The sequence below is a fragment of the Ptychodera flava genome, chromosome 8 (assembly GCF_041260155.1).
Source record: "Ptychodera flava strain L36383 chromosome 8, AS_Pfla_20210202, whole genome shotgun sequence".
NCBI lineage: Eukaryota > Metazoa > Hemichordata > Enteropneusta > Ptychoderidae > Ptychodera > Ptychodera flava.
In genome coordinates, this window is record NC_091935.1 from 27,017,518 (window position 1) to 27,039,249 (window position 21,732).

Consider the following 21,732-nt stretch of genomic DNA (forward strand, 5'->3'; position numbering starts at 1 on the left):
TCATGTTCATTGTATCTATTGACACTATATTGATATTATGTTACATAGAAATGATAATTGAGTGTGAAAATTTGAGGGAAAATCAAGAAAATAAATATGACACACATAGTAATCATAACTGTAAATTATATAATATCAAATCTTAATAATTATGTATCCATTTCAACAGAGTGCAATTCTATTATATATGAGTGATATTTCTATTTAAAAAGAAGATAAAAAGAAAATATGATGCCAGAAAAGACTCATCTGTGAGTTATAATGGAATCTGAGAAAAAGAGCCAAGGGAAAATTCATGAAGCCGATAAACAGAATGTAATTTCATCTAATTTTGTCTTGACTTGAAAGAGCCCTCCATAGTTGGTGATAAGGATAACGAAGGGAATTACTTACGGGTTGAGCAAATTTTTGCTGTATGAAGTAGAATGTGGAAAGCATTATATTCATAATCATAGCCATCCATGCATAAAATGTCTTTATGCATGGAAAAACTGGTAAAAAGGATTAAGAAAAGAGGTCTTAAAAATTATCACCTTTAATCAAACTCTGGTATATCACATACTTACATGTGCCGTGGTATAGTATAAGCAATGAACCAAGCAGAGCAACAATAGTGAAGATGTTAGACGACTGAACGAGACCGTAGTAAGTGTTCACGTCCCTCTTAATCTTTGTATAAAATAACAGGACTGCATTGTGGGTAGGTTACTAATTTGCATAGGCATGCCATGGTTGTCATAGTAATGGGAATGTTATTAGTCTCACTTCCATTAAAAGTGAAATAGAGGCAATAATTACTATTAGACTGATACTATTATCCCTCACAGCGTTTGATCAGCGAGTGTTTAACCCGGGTCAGCAAACAATCGCATGGCAACATGTTGACAATGATGTGACAGGCGTTTGTCATGGCTCATCAGCGGAAAATTCATTCTGCTTTTTCATTCATTTTCAGGTTTCCAGTTTTTAGGTTTCCAATTTTTTTCACCATTGCATGCAACAGGACTTTTCAATTAGAATTTTTTTTTCATACCAGTTTCCAAAAAAGTAAAAAAGCCACACAGAATTTTGAAAAAAAAAATGGCATTGCAATAATGAGCCTGAAATTTGTTACCAGTGCAAAATACACCATATGACAACTTAATTCCATCACTTATTTGCATGAAGGCTTATGGTTCATGAAAAAAGCGATACCACCGTCTGTTATTTTTAGTCTCCTACATACCCAGAACACAACATATTTCCCAGGCACGGAGAAAAAAAACACAGAAATGTAAAGCTTAAACCCCCAGTATTTGTAACTTTTAACCTTTTTTTATGTTCGAAATTACATATTATTCTCTTACATCCATCGTGAAATGTTGTTCAGTAAAGAAATAAGCCAAATTTGTGCTCCTGTAGTGACATACAAACGCTAAATATTGCCCGATCGAGTGGATTGCCGCGCGGGTTTGTTGACAACTTGTAGGCTGTGCACGTGATCGAGAACGCCGATACTGATGACATCATCGAGCCTGCAACATTCCTGGGCCATGCCATGCCACGCCACACTGCCTGGGTAATCGCCCATGGTCGCCGGCTGAATGACCTGCGAATGGTTTTATTTTGTTCTTCTCCGTTAAATACGTACTGCTACTGTGTTTCAGAGGATACAGAACTTTGGCAGAGGAGGCTGACATTCTATTCTGGTACCGTGTGCGTTATATACGGATTATTCAAACTGCAGTCGGCAGTGCACGATATGCGCACCCTGCAGTTGGTCACTCAGAACTGCGGGTACCGATGTAAAATCAAGACGACACTATATACACTTGGCTCACTTCTGTAGGCAAATAGCTATCAAAATTGAGTAACTTGAAGTAATAAATTTCAGCTGATTGTCGCTTTAGCAGCAAGGTGATTGCGAAATCCAAGCAACATAGTTTGGCAATGTATGGTAGGCTGTCGAATGCAGTGAACGCGATGGCCTTTGGCAGCAAGTAAGGGAACCGTCAGTATTTACGACCTGGGGGTCATTCAAAAATTGAAAGTTTTAAGGGGGTGCTCAAAATGTTTTTTCTTTGTCTTACTCTGTCTTCAATTACATAATGATTAGTTGATTATATATATTTTACTCTGATACATATTAAATAAAAAGAAAATAAATACTCTAACAGTACAAATAAATATCAACTAGATGAAGCAACAAGTAGCTGCTACTACTAGCAATACTTATTATGAAAGAGAAGATAGTGACGATGAGAATGATATCGTTGTTCATGTACGCAATGGCACCAGCGACATTAAAGATGAGATCAACAGTGGTGATGATGATGTCACACAGTAGTTTTCTGCAGTCGTTACCAGGGTTGAAGGAGAGGCTGGGTCATGGAGAAATGTTCTCGACAGATATCACTATAAGTGCACAGGATCTAGGACAAAACTGAACTGTTGTGAATTCATCCTTTATATAATCATAGAAATTTATATTTTATTTGACTTGAGTAACAACCATTTGGACATTTAACCATACCATAATGACATGCTACCCATCCAAATTTAACAATACTATATGGTCGGAGACTGCTTATTAGGTGAGCTTTTATATCTACATATTGTTACATGGGCTCAGGTAAGCCAAACTTTCTGTTAGAGAGGGGGTTACTCAAAGTCATCATGGTTGGCTGGGGTGCGACTCAAAATTTCGGAGTTTCTAATGTAATTCCTCCGACCCCCAGATCGTAAATAATGACAGCTCCCTAAACAGCTGTGAACGCCTGAGTCAGAACGATCGGGACCAGTATACGCACTGCTGTATCTCAGCGAAAAGTTAGAAAAAAACAATGGAGCTACTGCTAAGAAATTTACAGACTCTTGCTCTTGATGCATCAGTTACTGAGCTTTTATACTGGTAAAAAGGCATTCTGAATACAGCAGTAAATTTCCTCCCAAACGAGAAAGGATAACACGCGGGCATTCTGCAATGGACGCTGTCAATTTTACCTTGCTGCAGGCCCCACACCAATCTCGGCCCGAGCCTTACAGGACTAGTAGCCGGCCAAACACACAAAAAACAACGTCGCAGTGTAAAATCCGTAGGTCAGAACCGTTGATCATAAATTTTCAGAACCAGTGATGTTTAAAAGTTTTGTATTGATCACTTCATTTAGGCTTATGTGAATGACTTTCTCATCGAGCTGCGTCTATAATTGTCCCGGGCATTGTCCATGCAAATTTGGGGCCTGCCTTAGCTCCCTCCGATCGTCTGTAGACTACAGCCAAACTCACAGTCCTGAGCAAATTGTACAGTTGTGAAAGTCAGATATGTATCATGAATTTTATACAAAAAATATACAAACAACTATGGAAGACCGGTCACGACATGCGACATGCGACTTTTTTAAAACTGCGATCTGCGGTTTGGGTTAGGGTTAGGGTTAGGGTAGGGTTAGGGTTAGGGTTAGGGGTTAGGTTTTCTCTCGTAAAAAGCCTTACTTCGCTCTCAACCCTGGAGGTTAGGCCAAGGGACAGAAAAATTGTAACTAACGGCATAACTTAGGGTTAGTTAGCGTTAGGGTTAGGGTTAGGGTTAGGGTTAGGTCGCAGATCACAGTTAAAGACGCAGGTCGTGACCGGTCTTCCATACATGTCGGAGTCCTAACGTGGCCGCTATTTCTCCCAGGGTGTATCCATTGTAGTAGTATGCAGAAATAAGCTCGTCTCTACCTCTGTAATCCATCGTTAGGAGGGGAACGAAATGACATGTATGCAAACGCCGTATTAGTTTTGCAACTCGCATGTCGCAGTTTAAGAACTCCAGGTCGCAGTTAAAAAAACTCGCATGTCGCATGTCGTGACCGGTCTTCCATAAACAACAGAATCAAACCAGGAGGTTAGTTTGCTGTCGGGCCGGGTGCGCAGGGGACGACTTTGCAGTGAGGCCGGGATCTCTCTTGTGTTCGAACTTCTAAGCTTACAATGCCTGGAGCTCCATCGCATCGCAGCTAGCCGATACTTGTTGTACTACTGTACTCCTTGTGAGGATTAGATACCCGTTACGTTCGATATTATTTTGAAATACTTTTAAATTTAATAAGTAAGACTTTTGTACTGCATTCAAGATATGACTTTTCCGTTCTGAGCGTTTTCAATTACGCCGTACGGCAACGATATGCGAAGTTGATAGGCTGTGTTGCCTGCAGCGTAGCCTGGCCGTACACAAAACTTCGTTTGAGTAGACGGAGCAGAATCAGTCCCGTCATTTATTTTCAAAGAAATTTTCATTATACCCCATAATGGAAGAAACGACTAGTTCAATGATTACAATGGTGAAGTGTTGAATTTTTATTCATACATGTTTTTCTCTCTCAATTCATTCAGCAAACTTGATCTCCGTACCATCGGTCACAACGTGCAGTGTCTTGCTTGAAGCGTACAATCGACTGCCTCCGTCGTTAGTTTAGCTGTTCAAGACGTTTGTTTGCACGGCTCATTATAGTCGGAACAAACTGTAAACACTTACATATTTATATCTTTCCAGTATTTCACCCAACTTTCGCACGTTTTTAGCTGAGTCTCCAGTTTCGATGGACCAGACCTTTTCGAAGAGCGTATGGTTTCTACGGACGCCACAGTAAAACTTGCGTAGATGTGGTTGAGCATGCGCGGTGGTGTGATTACGTTTCGTTTCGTGTGTCAACAAAGCTGACTTCTGGTCCGGACAAGAAGTCATTTTTTCACTCCTTTTACTGTTAATCGTGAGGCGGGCTGGGCATGCAAACCATGCGATTCAGTATTAATTATGGTCTACTTTCACATACTGAGGATGTCATTTTAATCAAAAATATGAAAAAAATTGTTAAAAGTTACAAATACTGGGGCTTTAATACATCCACTACATTACACGAGTGGTTAAAATGAAATTCAATCATTTGTTGATAAAGTGGCGGAAACTGAGAAGACTATTTTAGGTGACCACGGGGCACAGGAAACTACAACTTAAGTAAGAGCATTTGCTATATTTGAAGTCCAACCATCCACTCCAGCTACCCATGAGAAAAGCCTGTTTTCCCGATAACAACACTTTGTGATTGCAGTTACTTCAATCTTCAGAACTGATATTATTCTGTAGTGTATTTGAGAGCAGTTGCATACATTTTTTCTAGAAGAAACTGAAATACCACAACAAATATTGTTGTTATTTTACAATGTTAGCCCGAATAAATACGACTGAGTAATGTCATTAATCTAGCTACAACTTGAAGAAATTGTTTTGAAACATTCTGATGTGTTTGATGCATACCAAGTTATTTTACATGAAGGTGGCATTTCTGGATGTTGATGGTGTAATTTTCGTGAGTGTGGTGTTACATGAAGTAAAACCTGATACTGCATCCACATTATCATATTTGTGTGAGTGACTTTTATATTTTAAAATCTTGGTTAATGGTTTTATAACAAAAGCAAACAAAGAAGTTCGCATATCGGTACTACATGTACAAAATGTTTGCTTTAAAAAAGTTACAAAGATTTGCTTGGAAAACCTAGCCGACAGTGGACAAACTTTTAGTTTTTTTATGCCGGTGACAAAAAATTTGCTGATGCCATGAACGAATTATTTCTTACAATATATAGGGCCAGGCTTGAAATGCGTAATAAGCCCATGCTGGAAACAGGTAAAATGGGTTACGGTACATGAGCCAGTGTTTAACATACACACTGGGCTACTGGTCCTGTTAATGATCTGCTACTTGTAATATGCCTGGGCAGATATACCCAATGGACCTGAACTTGCCTTAGAACATTAATGAGATTTTACTGGCTGGCTCACTACCCACAACAAAAGCCATAACACGCTTTTTTCACTTCATTCCGTTTCAGGAGAAGACACCTCATTCATTATTAAAATCTTCCTGAATACCACAAAGATACAGACCAAATATTTCCAATTACTTTAACAATACAAAACTATTATTCCTTCAATTGATCAGCCTTCATGATGTGTCAAATGCTTTTAGTTGCTATGGTAGCAAATACTGAATATTAATCCGTTACTGGGTTTCAATATTTTATCTTATCATTTTCATCTCACTTTTCATAATTGCAGGAAGAACTCGGCTGATGCTTCCTTTTCCTTATCAATTCTTTTGTCCAAAGTCATTACCGGTACCACGATTTTCTTTGAACACAACCTTGCCTGATCAAGAATCGTCCAATAAGAGAATTCCAAAACTTGGGTATATACATGTACACTTATAATTTTGAAATATCTGTGCGCTACAAATAGGTCAATGATCATACAGCAAAAATGAAAGCCATCCACCAAATGGAGCTACCATCTCTTCATTATCAAACTAACCTTTATCAAATCATTCAATTCTATTCCAATAGCTTCAACCCAGAATTCAAATCCACAACAGGTATAGACAAAACCATGTGCATAACGCACGCAGAAATACATGTATTTCCATGCGCGTTGTACACAATGGGTTTGTTTGTACCACCATCATGTGATTTCTTGGGTATACTGAGTCTGTAGAACACATCACATCCTTTTTATTCCGGAGTAGAGCCAATGACCTCCATTTTCACAATACAGTCACAAACTGTGCGACTTTCTCCTGCAGTTGTACAGACCAGGAGATACATGCATGCCTTTCATAAGCCTTACTGTAGTACAGGGACCAATTACGATATGTTACCGTATAATGCATCCATCTATTCAGTACCTCAATACTCATTCTATCTACCATATAATGATCCCCTCTGAGTGTTTCACATGCTCTGCAAGATCGTCATTTCATATAAGTCACTGAGCGTAATTTCTTGTGACATCAAAATTGTAGAAACTGTCATGAATCAGGAATCAGGGTTTTTTTTTTTCTGTTTGGAAAAAAAAGCCGGATGGAATTGATTGTTGTACCGGTATATACAATACAAGGTGTAAAAGAACTGATGTAATCGTAACATTGCCCTTGAAAGCAAGACTTTCAATGCCATGGTCACACTCGTTGCACCTTGAAATGAAATTGATGTATACATATATGTACCTCAGCAGAATTCTTACAACAGGCACATATTGGTGGTCTGTGGTGCAATGACCTTGCATGGCAACCATTAATAATACACATGTAAATTAGATGGTTCTGACTGTACCGGTACCTTGTACACACTCTATGTCTGCACGTTATGTGAGCAGGCCATTTTCCTTCAGATACTAAATTTCTTCCTCAATCCTGCAGACTTGCATATTGATGATAAATGCAATGCATAACATTTATCTGTGACTTCAATCTCCAATGAAGATTACAGAACTTTTAGACTGAGACAAATCACGGTCCCTCCACAAAACAGATGTAGCCTCAACCAATTCCTTACTTCTTCTCAGTGTACTATCATACCTGATATTTATCTAGGTTTATCAGAAAGCAGTGATTAACAGTCACAATCACTATGGAAACATGGCGCTTCATCACAATGATACATCATTAGCATTGATCAAACATGTAATGTCAGACACATTAGGGCGGCTTCCAAGCTTTTGATGTTAATTTTCTGAACTTTCTCCATTTTTTTCAGCGTCCAATGTCCTGGTTTTGAAGACCCAGTGATTTCATCAATATTGGTCCTTGTAAAGAACAAACGGTTTACACCATGCACTGTAACAGCAAAAGCCGCAATTCAGAATGGAGACACTGTACTTTGGCACCATTCACTGAATATCTATGCTGAGTCATGTCTGGATCAGAAAAACTGCGATCTGAACGTCTTAGACTCAAGTCTTGATCTGCAGCCAACAATCCTTATAATCAGCTGGTCACAAATGTATCTGTTGAGGGGTCATTGCACTTTTGATGATTTTCTCACTAATTTTGTTTTAATGTCAACTGCACTTTCTTGTTCAGTACTTTCTAAAGCATGTTCAGATAGACAGTATTCGTCAGCTTGTCATCTCAGTCTGTATATGTGAAGACAACATTGTTATTGTTGACAAGTGAATTCTGGTCCGGATTAGAATTCCAAATGTAAACAACAACAGTTCATTCTACACATATAGACGCTGGGTTGACAAGCCAAACAGTTAGTGTGTGAACATGCTTTGGGGAATATAACAAAAACTTGCAAAACAAAGAGACTGAAAAAAATTATTAAAAGCCACAGCTACCAGCCCATAACACTTACATAGAGCAAGGAAACTTTCCATTCTTCTTCCAGATATGAAATAGGAAAGTGTTTCATAACAAAGATTAAAGGGGGGGTGCTGCACCCAACATGGTATATTTTGTTCAAAAATCATATTTTTGCAAATGTTCATTCAATTTTAATGAATTTGTTTATCCAAGATCAAAATATTGGTTGGTTCACCTTTAAGCTTATCAAGCAGTCGTAGGTTGAGTGATAGAAATGTTAATTTATGCAAAATGTATGCAAATCACCCAATTTCCTGGCTTCTTTCTTCTCCCAATTTCAAGATTTCCAAAGACTTTATCTCCACTCGTACTCTGGCTGGGTCAAAATTTCTGAACTTTTCACATTATATTCTTTAAATGCTATATAACAAAACAACTATTTTGTTTGGCTATAAACATCTTACATTTTGAATAAAAGAGGCATTTTAATTATGCTTATCATGATTTTAACACAGTCCCTCTAATCACCTTTTTTGAGTGTCAATCTTTCAACCAATGCCATTTTAGAATGAGGATAGATAATGCAAAATATAATAGTTTTTTTCTACATATACTCTTCTTTCAAGTGAAATACTACATTTCAGAAAATAGTGTCAAGTTTTTGACTTAAATTAATTTTTATCATTTGTACCAAAATTGAGGTTTTTTACCCCAAATATACACCAACTTCATCCTTCGAGTAAACTATTGCTACCATACTAAACTTTAGAGTCTCTGCTTTTTGAAAATATAAAGTATTAGGGGGTTTCCTTGTCATTTGTGATGCGAAATATTGCTTTGAAAAAAACTGTGTTGGCAAACATGTAGTTCCACCTTAAAGAAATGATAGCTGTAACTTGTTTATGATATTTCATTGCCGCTGTTCTGCAGTGAGGATTTAATAGTCAACAACAACATCAGGCACTTGTCGTATACATTGTTGTGTTGAAAGGTGCAAAACTAGGCGTTTTGAGATGATTTTGTTGACTGGGAGAAGCTGTACTAGACACACAGAACTAAACAATAGAGAAATAAATATACACGTCTGACTAATGGAGCTTTAGCTTGGCATCAGTCTGTATTGACACAATTCTATTTGATACATTCACATGTCTGATATACCTGTACATTGCATAACAATTCCAATGCTTTTTTGTTGAAATCATCTCATGATCAAACACAATAATAAATGTAAGCTGCGACAGAAAAATTTTCTCAGTGCTCTGAATGCCCAGCCTCTTTCATGCATACCAGAAAGGCAACTTAAAATGTCACGCTGAAAATTCTACGTAGAACAATCCTTCAGATTGTACAAGTTGTTCTCAGACAGTCTGTGAGATGAGTATTTACTAGTAATATGAGACAATGTAACCCACATTTTCTCGACTCATCTATGATTTCTGTCTCATGGCTATCATTCCATACCTTGAATACAATGAATCTGACATGACTATACACACAGACGATATCCAGTGAAGGGCAAGGCTTTGTGTGAAATCTGATTTAGCAATCCCTGGGGAAGGTATGAAAACGAGGTCTCCCACAGACACTGGTATGTCTTACATGTGTGTCAGTTTTCTTTATTTGCTGCTTGTTTTGCTCTTTCTGTTTCTTTCATACATAAATGTTACAGGACCTCCAAAAATATATTTCCAGGCCAGTTGAGATCAACACAAACAACAATAATCATCAGTTTCAGTGACTATCAGATACTCAATATTACCATTTACAAGGTGTAATTATTATTTCATGGATGTTATCAATCTGATCTCAAGCAATCATTTGATTTATAATTTTGAGATATTGACTGGTGGTGTCGTGTGAATACAAACTGCTTCACTGAGCTCAAGCCAATCATGATTAAAAAATGAATTTTTGCGCTAGTCTTCCAAACTTTGGTTATTATAAGGAAAATTGGGTACAGTGTTTGATGTAAAACACAATGACGTTTCATTTGCCATGCACATGTCAGATTAAATCTACGCTCCCTTATTTCTATCAGCTTGATTTCAACATATACAAATAGAGCTAAGAAACATGTACATGTATCTGGTTCCTAATCAGTAAGCAGGACATGGTACTTGACCTGTGTGGCTGGGGTCAAACAATGAAAATGTATAACCCTGATAAAACAACTGAACTATTACATGTCTATGCTATATCACCACACAATATAAACCTTAATTAGTCTGCATTCATGGGACAACAATTGAAATTCTGCTATCAGCACAAAAAAAATTTAATATTTTCAAATCTAATAACTGGTCTGTTGGTTTTCTATAGGATGATACAAAGAGCTTCTTTGAGTCCTTTGATTTCGGACTGTTTGTAACTGGTGTTGCAAACGATAGGTTATCATCTGCTGTACCTGATAAAACATGTTGACGTGTAAAGTCAGCCATTTCAATCAGTGCTCTAACCTCTTTTGCAAATGGTTTATTGTACAACATGTTGCACTGACATCTTTGAGTAATGTTAGCTATAAACTATATCACTAAGGGAGTCCACTGCATAGTCTGAGTGTCACATAGCCATGAGTGACATTTCTTCAAGTAGTAGAGTATACATGTATCAAAGAAACTTTCCGAACATGATTGTGAGATTATGAGATGATGATAAATCTGCACTGACAATACATTATCACTATGCAATTGTTGGGTCAAATTAATCAAAGTGGAAACTAGATAGACAATTCAAAACTGTTGTTTGTAATCAAAAAACTTGACTTGCAATGGTCTGGTAACAATCTAGTACGTACTTCCACTACAACATCAAATAGCAACTTCAAGCTGCCGTAAATAGTTCCATTGCAAAGAAAAAGGACCTTGATTACAGGACCTTCGGCCTCATACCATCATGGTCCTAAAATGACAGTTAAATTTTGAGTGATAAAATATTTTTTAATTAAGAGAGCGACACAGCAGTAATGAACTATTTGTCTGACAAACGTTCTCTAAATGTTCACTTTGGACTATTTATGCAATAGACCATGCAATAACTAAATTGGACACATATCAAGAATAGACCTGTATTATATAAGAGGATAAGTTCTCTAGACAGACTTGTCATCAGTTCCCTATCTTGTAACACTTTAAGTCAGGGATGTAATTTTGATAGCAGTTGGATTGCAACTGGTCAAAACAGTGAGAAGTACGATCGTACTAGGCATTGAGCTTCAGTGACCTGAATCATGGACTTCTGAAATCTAACATGGGTATACCAACACGCCAGAGTCACAATCGCTGGACAAAGGAATTCCAGGCTTTTTGTTGAGAATTCCGGGCTTTTCCTCAGGCACTGAGAAATCAAACTCAATGGGTTCGGTATCATAATATAAATTTCATGCCTTTGACAGAGACAAACATGGATAACCTTTCATCAATAGAATATATACCTTACAGAAAGTCATTACCTGTAGCATTGCGATTAGCACTCTAACGTCAATCGTTTTGACTTCATTTTGGAAGTAGTATTTTTGTCTTGCAAATTAAAACCGAATGACATGTTTTTTGGTGTACATTTTATAGTATGTTGGTGATACTGTATGCTAGCACAAACGGACACATATTTCATTACAGTTCATACATCATGAGAAAATATTCATAATTGAGCACAGCATATGTCACAGAGCAAAAGGGAAGTTGAGTGAGTGACAGTATAGTGTATTTATATACACTGTGTCTCCACTGGTGCATATCTGAGACTTTGTAAGGGCTGCCGAAAGATATTTCTGTGAATATTAGGAAGTACACGTTGCTCTTTGCTCTATGTTAAAATACTTTCAACACCATTATTTATTTATGTGTAAAATATTAAAATTGAATGTTTTGTCTCATTGGGCATATATTTGCCAAATGCCAGATTTGCATAAGAAAAGTCAATTGCTTGTATGTTGAAATGATTATGTATTTCTTTATGCACGTGCATAATTGTTTTGCTGTTATCACTGGTAAAAACTATGAAAACACTCCAAATGCCAAAACATAGCTGCGATCACATAATGAATGATGTTTATGGATGATTTTAGAAATAAGGATTGAATGCACTGGGACATGCGATACAGCAAATGGGTGATATGTGAACTCTTAACAACAACCAAGTTGTGACACACCAAGAACGTGTATCAGATATCACTGGAATTTTTCAACACCAAGGCTATTTTGTATTACCGTAGTAATTCATCATATAACAAGAAATTTCTAGCATTCACTGTAGTCAAGGGGTTAATTTGAGCCCCATAACCCACACTGCAAGAACATGAAATACTGTGTTATGAAAATGTCAGCATGGCTATGACATTTGTCAATGCTAGCATTACAGCATATCAACGAAAACATCCTCTACATTATCATATTACCATCTGCTGTGCCATGCTAATACGTGTATTTGGTATTTGCATTAAAAAGACAAGGGTTATGATTGTTCAATTCCAGCTCAATTCAAATATACCATGTTCTCGTATATAATTATGAACTTGAAAGTGGTAGCTATACTACCCCCCCCCCCAAAGGTCTGTCAATGGGTCACCATTTAAGCAACTTGTTCAATCCAGGGCTGGGTGACAGTGACAACAGTCATATCACCATAGTAGAGGGAGGACCCCCTCTACTGTGTATGGTATCACCAACAAAGAAATACAAAAGCTGGAATAGACACCCATGTGTATTTTTAAATACAGCTCCTTGAATTTCATCAACTGCTCTGTTCCCATATCAACTCAATTAAAAACACAAAGGAAGTATGCAATCAAAGCCTTCAACCATATTGTCCACTATAATTTCCATGTTATCCATTACCCTAATCTGTATAGCAATAGAAGCGAAACTGAAAATATACCCAAACATAATTCTTATTATCTCTCTCATCGGACTTCGATGAAACAATTCGAAACTGCACAATTTCCTCTAATCATATAGACGGCAGTACTGTGCTCTAAACTCGACAAAATTATTCATTCTTTGAATTTCACCGGGTTTGATACTTTTACTTTAACCAGGAATGCGTCTGGATCTCCGTCACAAGTACTTCTTCGATTATCTGATATAACATAAATCATGGATGTATAAATCATACAACACTGACAAACATGTACACTAGTAAAAAAAAAATCGCAGCGCACGCAAGCTTTTTTTGGTGTTTTCGGCTATTTTGTTTCCTTTCTTACTCCGTACTTCGATGGCAAAATCGTATTTATGAGTATGTTAAGTTATCGAGAGTGACACCTTGATTCCATTGACTGATGCAATGGTGGTAGGTATACAAACACACGACGGGATCGACAGACTGGTTGAACAAGCTTTGCCAGTTCGCAAACGTAAACGTGACAAGTAACACGCCGTCGATGTCCACCCACCATAAACATGGTTACAGCAAATTTTGAATTTGGCGGAAGATCAACTCTTCATCGCAGAATTCCGTAGACGCCCGCAAGCACAGCGGTCTTTAAGACGAATATAACATGAATCTCTATGTATAAAACCATCCCGATAAATGATTCGATACCGCGGTGCAGTTGGTGATGGCCAATGCAATGTGACTTCCGTCGAGTGCGAGTGGCAGGCACGCACGCGTGGTACAACTGCATGTGCCGGTCGGGAAATACTTTGACATGCTGGCTGTTACACCACCGCGATCCCATTTGTATCAAACGGTTACCTCTGTGTATGGAGTGTAGCAGACACAATATTTTTTCAAAAACTATAACGGAGATTTCTAATATTACCTGAATGCTTCGCCTAAAGCGTCGTTCTCAGTGTTCTCTCGCCGCTGTCAGGTTTGTGTAACGTGCAGGGTGCGTCGTCCGCTGGATTTGCTTATACAATTCCCGTAAGTTCCCGCGATAATGACTGTAGTTGTACGAGATTTTGATAGTGCGCCGTTCGCGGCGCTGTCGAACATCGAACCAAACCAGAAACGGACTAGTTCTGAAAACTAAATTAGCTGTTTATCTACAAAGGTCATCATATGAATGCATTCTTCAGGATGCATTCTTCTCCTTCAAGTCTTACAAGGCTTGAAAGCTTTGCGATAAAATCCTCAGCTTTGTTCATCATCTTCCATGAGGAAAGATAACATTTTAATTAAATAACATAGGATTGAAGGGAAAGTGTAATCCCATCAAGAGTAACTGAATTTTTCAAAAGGAATTGATAAAATAAATAATGTCAGATGTTGCATTATTATCATTTTCGATTCCTGCAATTGCTAATCTTTTGATATTGATATTTTTATCAAAGTTGTGTTTTCTGACAAAGAAAGAAATACATTTCTGCTAGATTTCTTTTACATATTTACACTCAAATAAGATGTGTTCAATGTTTCTTCTTGGCCACAAATATGGCATTTCCAATCACTTAAATTGAAAGTTTTGGCCAAGCTTCCTGTGACTAGGCCTCTATGGAAAATCTTCCAATTTAAATAATTTACTGAATTGCTAACAATTCCTGTTGAATTAAGACGACTGAATAAAGTATCTTTGTAACTGTCAGTGAGACTTAGATTCTCAGCCCATTTTTGACCCATTTGACCTCTGACTGCATGACATTTATTATCCACTAATTTCTGTTCTGTTCTGCGGTATGGCTTGAACTTGAGCAAGTGTAGCAAGTCTGCGATTTCATATGGTAACAAATAACTTTACGAACTTGCGTTACGCTTTTTACCAATATTGGAAACTTGGAATGTCTTCATAAAATAATTAATTTTTTATTAATACTTAGGAATTATTTTATGAGTAGGCTGTGTATGTATGTCAACTCTCGTATATGTTTTACAACACGGTCCCTCCACAAAAGGTGGGGCCGTGTTTACAAGTACAATCATGGCGAACTTTCACAAGTGATGTGTCCACTATTCCAGCGTGGACTGATGTGGCAATGATGTTTGGGATTGACATTTCAGTTTGTTAGCGTCTTGTGATCACAAATACCCATTGCTCGTATGCTGCTTCTCTGGAGCTTACACTTATTATAAGGAGGTGGGCTGGATGAAATCGGGATGGTCCCCCATATGAAATGTGGCCCTCCCCTGATTGCCTTTTCTGAAATGTGACATTTCCCTTTCCAATCATTCAAACCAAAGGGAACAGTAAAAAGTAAATAAAACATGCAGAAATAAAAAGATAGAAAAAGTAAAAATAAACGACGGAATAAACAAAAAAACAAGTAAAAAATAAACAAAAAAACAAAATAAACAATCGAACAAACAAGCAAACAAACGAGCGACTGACAGATCAATTGTGTGACGCCCATGAAACAGACTAGATTCGCCTTGTTATGGCATGCTCCTCTCTATATTCACCATGCTATGGGCAAGAAGAGGACCGTGCCATAACAAGGTGATCTAGTCTGTTTAATGGGCGTCTCACAATTAATCCATCAGTCGTTCGTTTGTTTGCTTTCTTGTTTAATCGTTTATTTTATTTTTGTTTGTTGTTCTGTTTACTTATTTTTGTTATTTGCTTTTTGTTTATTTTTGTTTTGTTTGTTCCTGTTTGTTTTTGTTTATTTTGTTCATTTTTGACCTGTTTTTCCATTTTTTATTTTTCTATTTTTTATTTACTTATTTACTGTTATTCAGTCGGAGTTCCCTGTGATTAAAAACATGACTCCAAAGTGCCTTATACCCAAAGTGTTGTAAGCTTTATAAAGAGTGTTGATGCTGCCTCTACGTGAGAGTTTATATTTAACTTTGATACTCGTACTGTTGTTCTTTGCACATGATCAAGGGACCCTTCTTAGAAGTTTGGTAGCTGGTAGAATCCAACTCTTATCTATCTATCTATCCATTTATCCATCTATCTAATCTGTCTATCTATCTATCTATCTATCTATCTATCTATCTATCTATCTATCTTTTTATCTATTATCTATTATCTATCTATCTTTGTTTGAATACTTTATAACGGTGAAATATACAATATATTATTTTTTCGTAAACGTGAAGCTGACGCTCAAATATACATGCTTTATTCCGTGGTTTTAGCAAAAGTAGATTTTTCCTATGTTTGCCGTCATCAGTACGTAAATAATAGTGGACACAATTATGTATGAAACTAGTAAGGTGATCTAATCGATATGCCGCTGGACACCAATTTCAATTTTCATAAGATCGTTGTGAAAAGTTTCCTGATACAGTATGAACAACATTATTTCATTTTGCAGTGATCATGAAATTGGCACTTGTAGAATGTTATCCTCTCCCCAGAATAGGTTTGCTAAATGTGAACCTCCCAATGGGGCGGGTTTGTAATAAATGGGTGTCCTCAAATTCCTTCCGTCCACCACAGTCTCTTGGTGGGCTATTCAGCTCTGGGACTGTTCGACCCATAAGGCGAATAGTCCCAGAGCTGAATAGCCCACGAGGGACTGTGCGTCCACCCTTCATAATAAATGAAAGTTACGTTTAGGCCTAATGTCATGAAACCATTGTGAACTTGATGCAAGCCCCGGCCGGGATGGAAACTATACATTTATACATTGCATGCATGTATACGTGTGTAGATTGGGGCAGTACGCATGTCCCGGATGTGTGTATATTCATGTGATGATGTTTGCATTTACATGTCCCTTAAAATGCCAATAAAGTTGCCATTTCTGGAAAAGCTATAGAACATAAAGCGGTTTACTGCATCACTGCTCTGAAAGTTCCCGAATCCACTAGCTGCCAACTTGAACAGCGCCCTCTCTCGTGTAGGGCTGATTCGTTCTGTTTGTTTTTCCCAAAGTTTATAGCGAACACAGCTAAATTTCGTAATTGTGATTGCTTCATAATTAAAGTATCATTTTACGATATCTACCAAATATATAAATCTGCATACAAACTAAAGAAGGATCACAAACAACAGAGTTCATCGGTAAATCTTATGTTTGTTTCCCTTTTATCAAGAATATATATTGTTCAAGCTAGGCCATTGAAATGACGGTTACATGATTATTGTTCACCAGTACAGTACCTTTTCATTTTCATTTTAATCATAGAAGCAGGAGTTTGTCAAAGGTAAGCTGAATTGCATGGACTGTTGCAAACCCCGACTTATCGTTTTCCTAGTGTCAAATTAGGAGCATGCACAAACATTACCAATCTAATGTCATTTTCGAGGCTTCCATGAACTTTTTCTTTGTTAGATTTTTTCTTTTATTCGTCGTCTTCTTCTTCTTTCTCTTCTTCTTGTGGTTTTTTATTTGTTGTTTGCGAATGCAAATAATAGTTATTTTTTGCCTTCTATAGCAAAAGGTCGAACTTCGCTGCAATTGTATCCCCTGAATTCTCTCAGACGTTTGACAAGTTTCGACTAATCGCATATGGCATAACTCTCGAACTTTATCGAACGTCTCCTTGTGTAAATCTGTAGGGAATTCGGAAAGACTAATCTGATAAACGTTTTATCATGTGGAGATGGCTCTGGTCTCACCTTTGTTCTTTGACGTTCTCGTTAACTGCTAGTCGCATCGCAACAGCTATTACGAGAACGGCAAATAGCAAGCAAGGGTTGAAAACGTCGCCATATCAACAAAATATACAACAAAGACAAAAAATAGGACAAAACAAAACAACAGAAACAAGGACAGTGCTCCGAACTGTGCTGTCATGCTTATTTGAAATAGTGCCTCTGGCCCAGAGGGCCGGTGCAATGTCAATAACATCGCACAGCTCGCTGGCTCATATTTGGGCGGCCCCGTTTCAGCCGCAGCCGAGTTTCCTTTATTTTTGAAAAAGAGAAATTTATTTCAACACAGTCGCAAATAAAACAAATCTACACAACTTTGAATGCATTAAAATTACAATGTACTTGTCTGCAAAAACAAAAAATCAGTCGTTTAACAACAAAGATCATCATATAAATGCATTCACGATGCATTCTTCTCCTTCAAGTCTTACTAGGCTTGAAAACTCTGTCATAAAATCCTAAGCTTTGTTCATCATCTTAAAAGTGAGATATAATGTATATATCCATGAGGAAAGATAACATTTTAATTGCATAACATAAGATTGAAGGGAAACTTTAATCCCATCAAGAGTAACTGAATTTCGAATATTCCAAACTGTATTTTACAAAGAAAGTAATACAGTAAATAATGTCAGATTCCTTTCGTGGAGAGGATGATAAATATCGCCCTCAGGTGTCGACTCTGTGAATGCTGCATGCTGTATGTACGTATGCGATACATATGCAAATAATGACACCCACGCCTGAATGTGAAAGACAAGGTGATTATTCACAGGTGTTTCATACGTACCATTAGCTGGCAGCGAAGGAAATGCTTAGTAGATGATGTCATCATGTCTCACAGTGCACGAGTTGTTTATCATTCATATATTCAGCTGTTGTTGAAGAGAGAAGGACGCTAAACTATAGCAGGTAGGTGTCAGTTAGAAAACACATATGTGTCGAACAATCGTAAACAGCAATAGCGAGATGAATCCAATTTTTCCCTCGAACTGTCGAAGTGAACCTTTGTTGGTGATATCTCGCCATCGGTCCGATCGGGATTGCATTTCATGCCATTGGTAACACCACACGCCCTTTCGCAGACTTGCCAGATTATGTTTTAGTCACATTAACGTCCAATGAAGTGTGAACATGTTCATGTTTCGCCCGGCATAGGGGCGACTTTGGTGCAACGTTAACGGCACACGATCCCTGTGGTGACACGTACGTGAAGGTGTATCAGTGTCATTCGATTGTTCGAATGGACACTTGTCAGCTGTAGTTGGTGGAGTGACCACGTTATATGACATCAAACACTTCAATGCCAAGTAAACTACACCGCACTGTCCGTCTGCTCGGTCCAGTAGCGACACTCGGTGTCATGGACTTCGGCATTTATTTCAAAACCACGGTAGACACTGGATCGTCACCACGTCATGGTCTGTGAGATTCTGAACCGCCAGAGACAAAATTGTTGTCGTTCCTTTTTTAGAAGTCGCTAAAACTCAAGCGCAGCGTGTCCTCTCCTACGGTAGCTTTTTAGAAGTTCGCATTCACAAACTACACACGTCGCTGTCACTCATCTCAGGCTTATTAGTTTGGCATGACTTATTTAAATCGGACATTGTTTGATTCAATGAATACCTGTGGAGTGACTGAAAGGGTATTGTATGGTATGCTAAGTGTTACAAACGAATGTGGTTCCCACACCAGTCACTCAACCATGTTAATCGATGTACGAATGTACACGAAACAAAGTTCAGAAAAGAAGGACAATCAAAACAATACTTTTTTTGAAAAATACTCGTCTTGAAAGCGGGTGTTATTGATTTTCAAACCAACCACAGAGGGACTGTGAGCCAACATAACAGGAAAGACAACCTACAATTCCAATCAAATAACTTGACTTGGTCCGGGTGCATGAGTACATAAATTTGTCGATCTGTCCTTGACGTTTTTAGCATATTTTTTTTGTGTGTCACAGAATTTGGTATACAGTTCAATTTTGGAGTCAGAGAGATATATATCCATCTGATTACTGCGATATATTGCTCAACCTTGTCAAGTAATACCCAGTGCTTTTACGACGATGATGTAATCGCACAGTGGGGAATTTGGGTAAATTGCGCTATTAGTAGTGCAGACGCAATGTGAGGCAAAGCAAAGGTGCATCATACCAAACTCATACAATATTCACTAATTCAGGATTATAGTTGGAGAATGCTACAACTAAAGGCATTATAGTTGGAGAATGCTACAACTAAAGGCATTAGCTACTTTTGACACATTTTGAGTAACCCATCAGCTTGTTGAATCATACACTGTTTGACAACGGTCATACCATCCACCATATTGGGTGGAAAGCATATTTTCAAGATTATGTTATGAAAACACATCTCAATAAATGTTTTAAGAGATGGAAAAAACAAGCAAACTTATCAATGCCAATACCCAAATTAATAGATAGTTACTGCAGTTAAAAATAAGTTAGTGATGAGTCACGAATCATTGATAAGAAAACATCAATTTACATGCTCTTAATATGTTTATAGAGTAAACATTTATTTTTAATTTCTATCAAGTAGTCAGCAAAATGAAATGTGTATGGTTACCAAAGTACATAGAAAAAAGTTTTCCATCAGTACGATGTAGATCTCCTTTCATTTTTGCCTTGTTATTGAAACATAATTTGAAGATCAAGGCTTTTTTGCCCTTTGGTTTCCCTGCAAATTTTTAGGAACACAGTTTTTAGATCAAATTAAATGACAAACATGGAAAATTTTGACAATTGGTTATAAATTCTGGTCAATACACAGCAAAGGTACTGAAAACCTGGTATTGTACCATGAATAAAAAATTGGTCAATGCAATTACTTTCATAATGAAAAAAACATGAAAATATGTCATTTATAGTTATACATATAGAAAAATCAGACCTTTATTTGATTATTATTCACCATTTTTTAAAATTTATTTGACTGTCAGATTCTAGAAGATTCTTAGGCTATAATATTATTACTTTATCGTCTTATCCATGAAAGAACAATGTACACAGCAATAAGAGTTGTTTTACAACAAAACTCACCTTAATTACAAAAGTCAGCAGTTATAAGAATAATATATTCACCATTTCCTCTCTCATTCCAGGTCAAAATATTAAATAACCAAAATATAGAAAGTATTTTAAAACAGAGAAGTGAAGGATTTCATGTGAACAGATGTTCATGTTATCATAGTTGCACACAAGGCACATGAAGTAAATATGCACATATCAAACATTAGTGTCATAAAAATAGTCTGTAAAATTCCCAGGCACTGTGTAGAAATGTGGTTACTTTATTTCAGTGCTGATTTATTACAAAGTTTATTTTTTGTGTAAATTTCAAGTTTGCCTGGGAGGTGACAGCTAGGTGAAAGGTCACGGTTTGTAACCTGGTCAGAGATTTCTATCGTTGCATGTTTGTCTTCAACTGCTGATACTCGTACAAGTATTTCAGGAAAATTGAGTTCAATTTTCATGCAGTCATGTGGGTGTGTACATGTATAAGTAGCTATCTGTGTTGTAATTCTGTTTTAATGTAAAAAGAGAACATTCATATGCCAATTCAGTCAATCCAGTCAACATACATGTATTTTGAGAGAGTTAATGTCTTATGTTATGAACCTTTATTTTTTTATTTTTAATCTTTTGTGTGGAATTTATCCATGCAATATTTGTGACCATGTCTTGTTTGTACAGCTGATATCGTCATCGTTTTTCAGTGACTGATATATGTGATGCATAACCTTGAACCGTACTGCAGTAAAGCAATTGCTCTGATGTAAATCCCAAAACGATTTGAAAAAAAACCCACGGTGATTTCTTCCTTTGGTCAGTGCGTTTTTCTATGCATAAGTGAACACACACAATGCTCCACGGAACGGGATTAAGAATAAGAGATGGCAATGAACAGAACAGTACAGAAAATATCTATTGACTCTGACCATCAACCTCGGGGTCGTTAACCTCGACAACAATAACCATACGGTGTCAGTATTTTTAGCTTATACCATCATTATCGGTTTCCATGGTAACCAGTGAGTAGAAAGGATGAGTCCAAATTAGGAATAGAATCCTTGAGGCCAGAAAGGAGGCATCTTTTCATTTCCTGCCTC

General features: G+C 37.3%; 2 protein-coding genes across 12 annotated transcripts in view; one reads left to right on the plus strand and one right to left on the minus strand.

Annotated features, from left to right (window-relative positions):
• LOC139138920 (peroxiredoxin-like) overlaps window positions 1–14,002 on the minus strand; it is a 33,139-nt gene extending 19,137 nt beyond the window's left edge. Inside the window, exon 1 of one of the 3 annotated variants that reach the window (XM_070707520.1) lies at window positions 13,870–14,002. The gene's annotated coding sequence lies outside the window, so the exon portion shown is untranslated. Of the gene's footprint in view, window positions 1–566; window positions 702–13,500; window positions 13,524–13,869 lie in introns of those variants that run through there. The other 2 variants (XM_070707523.1, XM_070707522.1) reach the window with 2 other exon arrangements.
• Window positions 14,003–18,322: 4,320 nt separating this feature from the next.
• LOC139138922 (adhesion G protein-coupled receptor L2-like) overlaps window positions 18,323–21,732 on the plus strand; it is a 72,994-nt gene continuing 69,584 nt past the window's right edge. For 8 of the 9 annotated variants that reach the window (XM_070707533.1, XM_070707531.1, XM_070707532.1 and 5 more), the window contains exon 1: window positions 18,338–18,507. The gene's annotated coding sequence lies outside the window, so the exon portion shown is untranslated. Of the gene's footprint in view, window positions 18,508–21,732 lie in introns of all 9 variants that reach the window. The other variant, XM_070707526.1, reaches the window with a different exon arrangement.